The sequence below is a fragment of the Notothenia rossii genome (genome assembly GCF_949606895.1).
Source record: "Notothenia rossii genome assembly, chromosome: 6".
Lineage (NCBI taxonomy): Eukaryota > Metazoa > Chordata > Actinopteri > Perciformes > Nototheniidae > Notothenia > Notothenia rossii.
In genome coordinates, this window is record NC_136909.1 from 52,798,791 (window position 1) to 52,809,945 (window position 11,155).

Sequence of the window (11,155 nt, forward strand, 5' to 3'; positions counted from 1 at the left end):
GTATATATAAAGAATTAAACAAATAAATAAAAACAAGGATAATTGTGTGTTATTGTTGACTAAATAACAGTGTGTTATTTTTGAAAAGAATAACAAATTAGAAGGAAAAATGAGCCCCATTTATTTTCCTCACAGACAGCAACAAAAGTCCGAAATGATACGATTTTAAATAAAAGCAATAATCGTGGCTTGATATTGGGTAAGAACATGTTTTTATGAACCACACAGCTTCCGGTCTTCCTATAACACGTAATGCCGTGAGACTATAGGCATACATTGCTTTTTAAATCGTGCTGTGCAACACGAAAAAAAAGGGGAAAGACTACCAATAGAAATACATTGCTTTCAAAATCGTGCTGTACAACACGAAAAAAAGGGGAAAATCGTGTTGGTGAACACGAATCAATAGATTAAAAATCGTGTTGGTGAACACGAAATGCCGTGAGACTGGGTTGAACAGTGTGGATCTAAAATGTTGTTGTGCCAATCAATTTCAATTTATTATGAGTCAGAGTACAACACATTTGATAGTCGATTAAGTTGGGAATAGGGTATTCAATATTTCTATTGAGTAAACATGTATGTTGTTTAAATATGCTTCAAAACCACAACCTGACAAACCCCCAAGAGCCATTATTGTCAACTTCTTGAGGTTCGAGGTCAAGGAGAACGTCATTAAGACGGCCTGGAGAACGGCGATGGAAGTGAAGGGACGGAGAGTGACATTCGACCACGATTATTCTTCTGAGGTGGCGGTTAAACGTCGGAAATATGCGGGGCTCAAGAGAATTCTCAAAGATAAAGGGATTCGTTTTCAATCTCCAATGGACACACTGAGGGTTCACTGGAACGAAGGAACGATAGTGTATAAGAGTGCTCAGGACGCGGCTAGGGCGATGCAGCAGAGAGGCTGGCAGGTGCCGGACCCGGGAGTAGAGAGACCTACGCTGCTGCAGAGACTGGAGGCAGCGCGCAAGTGGACCAGACTTCGGAGACGAGAGCGGGGAGACAACAACGAGATGGGAGTGAGGGAAGACCGGCACCGTATCGAGGGTGTTGATGAGTAGTCTATGAGGGAACAAGATACGGCATTGAAAAGACAGAAGGATGAGGTGACGGGCCACGGCGATCAGAAAAAGACAGCACAGACACAAACAGATTTAACCAAGTTACTTATAAATGCTATAGCCTTTTATTTTGTGCCACTTTGAAACACTGCAGTGGGTGAGTAAGTAAGATTGTTATTTGTTTTTATAAAAGGAACCTGTATGGACATGTATGCAGGCTGGGGAATTATTTATCTATAACATTTTACGATTTGATTCGGACTAATTTAAAGAAGTACTAATTCACTAGAAACATAGAATCACCTCCATCACCAATACAGAGACCAGGGGTATAAAGACTATATCAAAAATGTTCACAAAGTTCCGGCCGGGAGCTCCGGAGTTTAAACCACACGCTGGACAATTATAGTGAGCTTGGGAGATTAGCCACAGGAGAGATCTCCGCCACTAGGGGGGGCCCTCTCACTAGGAGAGGCCTTACCTTCCACCCACCAGCGGGGGAAAGGGGGATATTTTTAAAAACCACGAAAACCTTGGAAGACCAAGTTCTGATGTTTAATTTGTATTTGTTTAGCTTAGCGGTTGCTGCTACTATATTGTGTTTTGTGACATGGAGGGAACGAAAAGATGCTTTGAAGGGAAATATAATGCAACGTAGGGGAATCAAAATGGTGTCGTTAAATGTCAATGGTTTGAACAATCCGATTAAAAGGGGGAAAGTATTAACCAAATTTAGAAAGGAGGAGATGCAGGTTATCTTATTGCAAGAAACTCACCTATCAGTACAAGAACATGAAAAACTGAAAAGGTATGGATATAACAACACATTTTATAGTTCATTTAAGCAAGGTAGGAGAGGGGTGGCTACACTAATTGGGAACTCAGTAAAATTTGAAATAAACAAAGAAATATATGACAGAGAGGGGAGGTGTGTGGTGATCAAGGGGAAAATGGAAGGACAAATGGTTACACTAATTAATGTTTACGCCCCACCGGACAGCGATAAGACTTTTTTTAAGGAATTGTTTGATATCATAGCTGTGGAAATGGAAGGAATCCTGATTTGCGGGGGGACTTCAATGTGGTACTAAACTATGATTTGGATACAACAAGTACAAGGAAGGCTAGGACGTACATTGTCAGATACATGAACATACAACTGAGGGAACTAGGAATCACAGATATATGGAGAGATATACACACACTAGATAGAGACTACACACACTACTCACACCCACACTCAGTCTACTCTAGGATAGATTACTTTTTTATGTCAAAGGGAGATAAATATAGGGTAGAAGACTGTAGAATAGGTGTTACAGACCTGTCTGACCATAGTGCAATATATCTAACATTGAATCTAAATGGTAGGAGGAAGAACACTGTCTGGAGATTGACTGTGGGTCTATTAAACAATAAGGGGTTAGTGGAAGAAATAAAGAGAGAGATAATCAGATATAAGGAGGAAAATGATAACGGGGAAGTAGACCCAACTATTCTGTGGGATGCACTAAAGGCAGTATTAAGGGGGAAACTAATAGCACAAACAGCCCACCTTAAAAGAACCAGACTGGAACTCTATCAAAATGTAACTGGGCAACTAAAAGAATTAGAGAGGCAACATAAAAATACAAATGACCCAGAGACACTAAGGAAGGTTAAGGACATTAGAGGGAAGATAGAAAATACATTATTAATAGAGGTGGAGAAGAAAGCTAGGTTTGTAAAGCAGGCATATTATGAAGGGGGGCCCAAAGCAAATAAATGATTGGCTAGAAAGATAAGGGCACAACAAACATTAAACACTATACATAAGATTAGGAATCCTAAAACCAATGAGTTACTTAGAGAGCCGGAGGAAATAGAGAGAGCATTTGAGGATTATTATAGGACACTATACGCACAACCAACTGCAGCAAAAGGAAGAGAGTATGAAGGCATTTTTAGAGGGGCTGGACCTACCATCGATAGGAGAAGAACAGAATAGGTTATTGAACTCAGATATTACAGAAAAAGAGATGGGGGATGCAATTAGTAGAATGAAAAATAGTAAGTCACCAGGCAGCGACGGGCTGCCATCCGAATTTTATAAGATATTCAAATCGGAATTAAGCCCCTTACTGTTGGCATCATTTAAATATACTATGAAAGAGAACAAAACTCCCCCGTCATGGAAAGAGGCTATCATTACTACAATTCCCAAGGAAGGCAAGGATAAAGAATTATGTAGTAGCTTTAGACCAATATCCATACTTAATGTAGACTACAAGATGTATACATCCATAATTTCGAAAAGATTTGAGACATTCATGCCCGACATTATAGATGAGGACCAGACTGGTTTTATTAGAGGGAGACAGACACAAGATAATATAAGGAAAACAATTCATATAGTGGAGGAGGCCCAAAGGAGGGGAGACAGTGCAATTTTAGTGAGTATAGATGCAGAAAAAGCTTTTGATAGTGTGAACTGGGTCTATTTGTATAATGTCTTAGAAAAGTTTGGATTTAATGAAAAGTCAATCAAATGTATAAAATCATTGTATCATGAACCAACAGCTAGAGTGAAAGTGAACGGTAGTCTGACGGATCGGATTAAATTAGAGAGGTCGACAAGACAGGGCTGCTGTCTCTCCCCAACACTTTTTGATATCTTCATCGAACCATTGGCCCAAGCAATTAGGAAGAACCAGAATATAAAGGGGGTTGAGGCAGGAGGTTTAGAACACAAATTGGGACTATTTGCGGACGACTTGATAGCATACATGGGGCAACCAGACGTGGGCTTCCCGATACTGATGGATTTACTGGAGGAATATGGACAATACTCAGGGTACAAACTAAACGTGACAAAGAAACAGATTTTAGCACTAAACTACACACCAACACCAGAGATCAAAGACAAAGACAGAATTAGATGGAACATGGATACAATTAAATATTTAGGGGTTAACATCACAAAAGGGTTAGACAAATTATACAATGCAAATTATACACAGATCAATCAGAATATCAAGAGGGATTTATGTAGGTGGACAATACAGACCTTAGACCTTAGTTCAAGGATTGAAATAGTTAAAATAAATATACTGCCTAGGCTACTGTACCTTTACCAATCACTACCTATATCTATTCCACAAAGTTAATTTATGGAATGGGATAAATGGATTTCAAGGTTTATTTGGGGGGGTGAAAGGCCCAGGATTAGGCTTGCGACACTGCAGCTACCCAAAGGGAGAGGAGGATTGGCAGTGCCGAGTTTCCAGGATTATTATTATGCAGCACAAATCAGAACAGTGGCATGCTGGTGTAATATGGAATACGTAGCTAAATGTAAGGACATCGAAACAAATGGGGAAAACTACCAGATTCAAAAACTACTCGGGGATAAAGAATTATTCAGGACAAAAGAAAACGTATTAGACCCAATCACAAAATGTACTTTAAACACTTGGAACACGGTAATAAAGAAATACAAAATAGGAAAACAGACAAAGATTTTGAGATGGATAACAAATGATAATAAATTCCAGCCAGGAAAAGAAGATGCATGTTTTAAACGATGGGCCTGAGGGGGCATCACAGCAATATGTAGGATGGTGGAAAAAGAGGAAATGCAGAGTTTTCAATATCTAAGAGATAAGTTCGTTCTGGAAAGGGGTGACCATTTTAGATACTAGTGAGAGACTATTATATAAAATAAATAAAAATGGATAAAAACACTAAACAAAATGGGGTAATTAAGGTAATGATTGAAGCATATGAAGGGAAGAAAGGCAGGGTGATTTCAGCTCTATATCAAGCTCTGTTGGAGAGTAGGGGGAATTCAACTCTATATATAAAAGAAAAGTGGGAGAAAGAACTCGGGATTGATATGACAGAGGAAGAATGGTATAATGTATGTAGAGTGCAGCATTCAACTACTGGGTCAAGGGTATGGAGGGAATTTGGGTGGAAAAACATAATCAGATACTTCATGACCCCAAAGATAAAAGGGAGGTATGCCCCGGAACAGAACGCATGTTGGAGGCAATGCGGCGAGGTGGGGGCAGACCACACACACGTTTTTTTTAAATGCCAAAAGATGAAGGGATACTGGGAGGAAGTATGGGGAGTATTGAAGGGGATATTAGGTTATGAGGTTCCTAAGACCGGCCTGATGTTATACTTGGGGAATCTGGTGCAGGAAAACACACAGGGTGGGGACAGATACCTGATTAAGGTGCTGCTGGCTGCAAGCAAGAAAACAATTTCCAGAGCATGGTACAAAGCAGATCCACCTACAAAGGAGCAATGGCTGGGAGTAGTACAGGAAATATTTGATATGGAGAGATTCACACACATATTGAGGGTCCAGGAAGGGAAATTTGAGTCCAAATGGGAAAAATGGGTTGAATATAAAAGAAAAATGAACGACACCACAAATTGAGAGTTGGAACCAGACCATGATGTTGCATTAAAATAGGATAGAAAGCTTCCATGTCACTGTTTGCTTGTTTTTATTATAATTTGTATTTTCTTTTTTCTTCTTCAATGGGTTTCTAATTGAAGTGTATACTGAACTATATGTGGTTTTGTATGTTTATAAAAATGTCAATAAAAATGTAAGTGAAAAAAAAAAAAAAAAAAGAATGGAAGAGGAGCTCAACAGAAAGATGGAAGACCTCAGCAAAAGTATGGAAGCACAACTCAAGAGAAGAGAAGGCGAAGGTTCTCCAGACACCCCAACCGTAACTGAAGCTGGAAGACTCAAGAACTGCTCAACACTCATGCTACCGCTGATAGCGGCTGGAGAAGGGGGATTGAAATACCAATCATGGACTCACAGAGACATGGAAGCATTAGCGGCAAAACTACCTCCACTTACACAAGGAGGTCAGAAGTGGGTGAATGATCTGGAGAAATAAACAGTCCAAGACCACCTGTGCTTGGGAGACATGAGGGCACTGATTGGACGGATAGAAGGAAGACTAGAGGCAAGAGCAGTGGATTCCAAGGCCAAATGCACCAACTCTCCAGATTACATTTTCTTCAACAAAGTCAGGTCGAGGTATTGGGCTGCCATTCGTCAAATCTACCCAACAACACGGAGTTTACATGCCGTCAACTACCTGAGAAAAGAACCGGGGGAAGACATGTATGCCTTCCTGAAGAGATGTGAAGGAGTGTGGGAGGACTGCACTGGAGAACGACATGACGTTTCACCGTCTGTCGTAATGCTGTGGAAGAACGCGGTCCTTAACGCCCTTCCCCAATCAGTGCAGGCAAGCCTGGGAGATGTGGTGGCATTAGACGCTATGCCAATTGAAGAATGGAGACAACATCTCATTTACCACGATATGAAATACCAAGCAACCCAGAAGGAAAAAGACGAAGAAATTAAAACATTACAACTAAGACTCTTGAAGATACAAATGGCTGAGAAAGATACCGAAGCTAATAAAAACAAGAAAGCGGCAAGGCAAATGGCAGCTACATCAGAGAAGGCAGGGCAGATTCCTCCAACAATTCAAGCTCAGGAAGAACCAGAGAATGCAGGGCAGACATCTCAAACAGTTGAATCTCAGATACTGCCAGAGAATCAGATGGAGAACCAACAACCAGGAGGTTTCCGAGGAGGCAAAGGCAGAGGAAAAGTTCTCCGGTTCGAGGGATGCTACATATGCACTCAGCTGGGCCATTGGGCTAGAGATTGTCCACAACAACAAATGAAATACCCACCACATGCACCAAACAACGGCCCACCATGCAGTTTCCATGATGACGACGGAGGCAGGGGGTCCCAGAGATGTCAAAGACGTACAGGATTTCCAAACATGAACCAAATGCCACTGAGAGCCTGGTATCATCCACACCAATGAGGAAGCTTAGAGGACCGGACCATCAGGTGATGCATCTTCAGCACTAGAGTATTTTGAAATCCAGTTACATAGAGCCACATATGTCACCACAGGAGGGAGAGGTTGAATGTTATTTAAAAGATAGTGAGTAGAATATTGCATTTACACATAAAGCATCCACCAATTAAAAGTAGCAGAGTAGAACATTTAGCAGACTATTTTTGTAATTATGAGAAGGAAAATACATTACGAGTGGTGTTGTTCCTCCACACAGAAAACTATTGTGTCCACACAACTAGTGAGGTCAAGAAGACGGGCTTCCACCCAAAATATGCAAGGGGCGGCGATACACCTGACGTGAAGCTGTCCAGACCTGAAAACAGAAACTCGATTCTGCTGTGGTGAAGTCTGGCTACAAAGGGAGGTGTCCGATAGGGTCGCTTGTCTCAAACCAGTGAAGAAGTCAACAAGAACCCAGCAGAACTAGAGAGTGACTGTTAGCGGGAGAACTGTGACGGAGCGACAGAGACTGGCCCAACATTTTCCAGCCAGTACATAGATAGACCCCGTCAGAAGACCGGGTCTGTGTTTAAAGGGGAAGTTCATTTATTCTTAGCCAGAAGTGCAGTTTTTAATCAAACAATTATGTGATTTATGGAGTCAGATTACATTTTTCTCATAAACACAATTTTATAATCGGTCTGAAGTATCTGTTTTAAGGCATGAGCCGCAGATTAAATAACATAACACTGATTAAGAGCTTGGATGAAGAAGTTGTAGGGTTTTTACAACAGTTTCAAGAATCAGTCTTTATTTATTTATTCTTGAGTAACTTTACTGATTTATAGTGTAGTGCGTAAGGCAATATCTAATTTGAGTGAGGGGCACCAGCCCTTCATGCAGGTCACTCTCTGTGAGAATAGTTCATATTTTCCCTCCAGTTTGGAGAAAGATTATTTTATCATATGTTAGTTCAGCAGTGTCAACCAATCCTCTAATCCTAGAATTATTGAGACGCATTAGCGACACCAGGGGCATTGTTTTTCGCAGCAACGATGATGCATAATACCATGACAAAAGCCATTATTGAAACAAGTAAACTATTAGAAGTCCTAATGGAAAATGTTTTGTGAATATGCATCTATGCCATCAGAAAGCCATACATCATATGATATTTTTGTACGCCTTGTGGGTACACGGAGAATTTATATTTATTTAATGCAACGTTATGGGTTTTACATGTCCTGTTCATAATACGGTAATCATTGCAATATTAATTGAGCATTTTATGCTCAAAGGAGGGAGTGTCATGATTATACAGATATGTTGATTTCAGTGACGTTGTAGTTCATAAATAATAAAATGTAGTCAACAATAGGTCTCATAACAACAAGAGGTATGCCGAAGCTTGGGCCTTCTCCAAGAAGGGAGTGGTCCAGTTTTAGATATTAGACAAATAGAAGTGGATGAATATGTCAGAACTCTGAGTAATATTATGCAAGTTTTGTCTACACAGCAGGCTAGGAAAACTACAGAGAACCAGAGCTGAACCAACAATGACAAGACTTTATCCAGAACCATCTCCACCTGAGGAATCCAGAACTACAGGTGACATAAAAAGGCACACTCTCATCGGTCCCCCACAGGACATGAAGTTCCAAGCTGAGCCACAAGATTTGGACACAAGAGCAGAGTGTGGGACATGAGAGCAGAATACGCCCTCCATGCAACAAAGTAGAGACTGTAAAGGAGGAGATGAAAAGCAAAGCAGTTGGGCCACTCGAAAGAGTTACAGCGGAAGGATCCAAGAGCAGATGGACTGAGGAGAAGGTGGACTGAGGAGAAGGTGGACGGAGGAGAACACAGGTCGGAGGAGTTGGCATGGTCCGGCAGAACGTGAGGGGGTCGTGGCTTGACAACCAGAGGGGGAGAGAAGGTAAACGGGAGTGAGTGAGTTTACACATAAACACACTTATTCACCAACGAGAAATACGTAAAGAAAAAGATTTATTAGCCATGAATTAATCAATTGGTGAATTTATAAAGAAAGAAAGAGGAAACTATTAAATAACCCTAAAAACACACTGAGGGTAGAACATATTATTCAATCTTTTCATCATATGAACAAATTATTCTTTAAGAGTTTTTTTATTCATGTGTGAATTTGGGGAAGATTTAATTTGTTACAGTATAGACCTACAGTTTAAAGGGATGGTTTTAGTAACCACTCTATAAAAGCAGACACATCTTTATTTGTATGGAAAATGTTAAAGGTAGAGCTAGTACCAAGCCAAAGATAGTATTCCAATCTAGAGTATTGATTTCTCCATTGTAGCATGGTTATTACCTCAGGAGGGAAGATTAAGGTGGAAATAACATTTGTTTTTTGTCCAAGATGTAGAGTTTTAAAAAGACACTGGGCAAAGAGAGATTGCACATTTTAATTTAAAAAAAACTAATATAATTGGGAGTAATACATGCGGGGCCTTGGATCACTCATTGTGATGGTGCATATTTTACAACAAATATCGTTCAGGGAGAAAGGGTCGCTCGACCCACCCTGCAGATGTTTTAAATCTTACTTGCAGCTTCAGAGGGAGCGCACAGCACCAGAGTATGAGTTTTAAAAGACAAGTGCCACCAGCTCCTAAAGGTCATCCATTCAATCAGTGATGACCTGACATTTAGAGATGTTATTTAAAGGAGAAACATATCTGCCATAAGTGTAAATTCCTGAATTGAACCGCAAACCATTAATGAAATGACTTCTGTTTTAAAGTCCTTGTTAAAGGAGGGAGTAATTATCACATGCTCGGGCACCCAAGGTTCCACACACTGTTAAAGGGGTTAGCATAGTTCTTCAAGTAGACCAGAATTGAAAATAAATTAGTATAATGAGTTATTGATATTCCACCAGTTCTCACACCATTTCAGGGACTTTATCACTGCATTAGAACAGACCACCCAAAGGTACTGAGTAGGAACTTTTAAGTGATGAAATTCTACAACTGTTGTAACTGACCAAAATCTTCTCCCAGAAATGACTGTCTAGAATGCCGTACCCCAGAGTAGAACGCACCGATTGATCACGACGGCCCCTTCTAGAGAACATATTACTTTCATACCTTAAATGGTATGAAAGGAGGGAGGTTAAATTTCTCATGAGGAGACAGTTACAAATGCTAGCAGAACAAGACCACCCACCCCGTATACAGATGTTGATGACAATGATGAGTTAGTTTAAATGATATGGATGTTCGGAGATGAGATTGATCAATGAATGTCCAGCTGATGTGATTCTTTAAATTATGAAATCATGTGAAGAAGTGAGCAAAATAAAATGCTAAAATGGAGTGAATCCATTTCAATTTACTTTACACTATTCCAAGATAGTTTATTTTTATTTTTCAATTTACTTTGCCAATCCAAGATATTTTATTTTATTCTTTATTACTTTATACTTTTCTAATATGGTGGATCTCATGTTGTAAAAATCATTGCTATTCTAAAATGTTTTGTTTCTTTTCACTTTGTAAAAACAAGTGCATTAACACTGATGAGAGACCGGTTTCTGTGAAAGGAGGGAGGAAGAAATGTTCTGATTCCAAGCCATTGCTGCTATTGTGAAGAATGATATTGAATGTAAACACTAGAAGTTATGCACAAGGGAAAACTTTTATGTTTGAACACAGACAAGAATTTATTTTGTATTTTTGTAAAGTTAAGCCTATTGAACCATTCAATTTTGATTGTATGTTTGTTATAATGAGATATGTAATATGCAAAGTTCAGATGAAGAACTCATTGATTTCAGTATTATACACACCTTTTTGGTGTGTAAGGAGGGACTGTTAGAAATTAAAATCAATGTTTTAATTGGGAAATGTAGTTTAAACTTGCCGTCAGTTTTAATGCAGTTTTACGCTGAAAAAAACTGAAATTCTTGTGCACAACCAGCTGTTAAGCTTTATTCTGAAACTCTTTCATCTCCGGTTGGCAGTTAGCATGTGGTAAATTTACAATTTCCTAAAGAGGTGAATTTAGTAGCGAAATTATATGGAGTGGTGCAAACCGAGACTACTGATTTAACACTACAACTATAGATGTCGAGATACTACCATGCTGAATATTAAATGAAGGTACAGTTTATTTGAATACATTATTGTTTATAGACGAGAGTAGCATGTGACAACATCCGGAATGACCGGAAACCAAACGAGCCGAGAAGTATTTTTTAGAGTATTGATT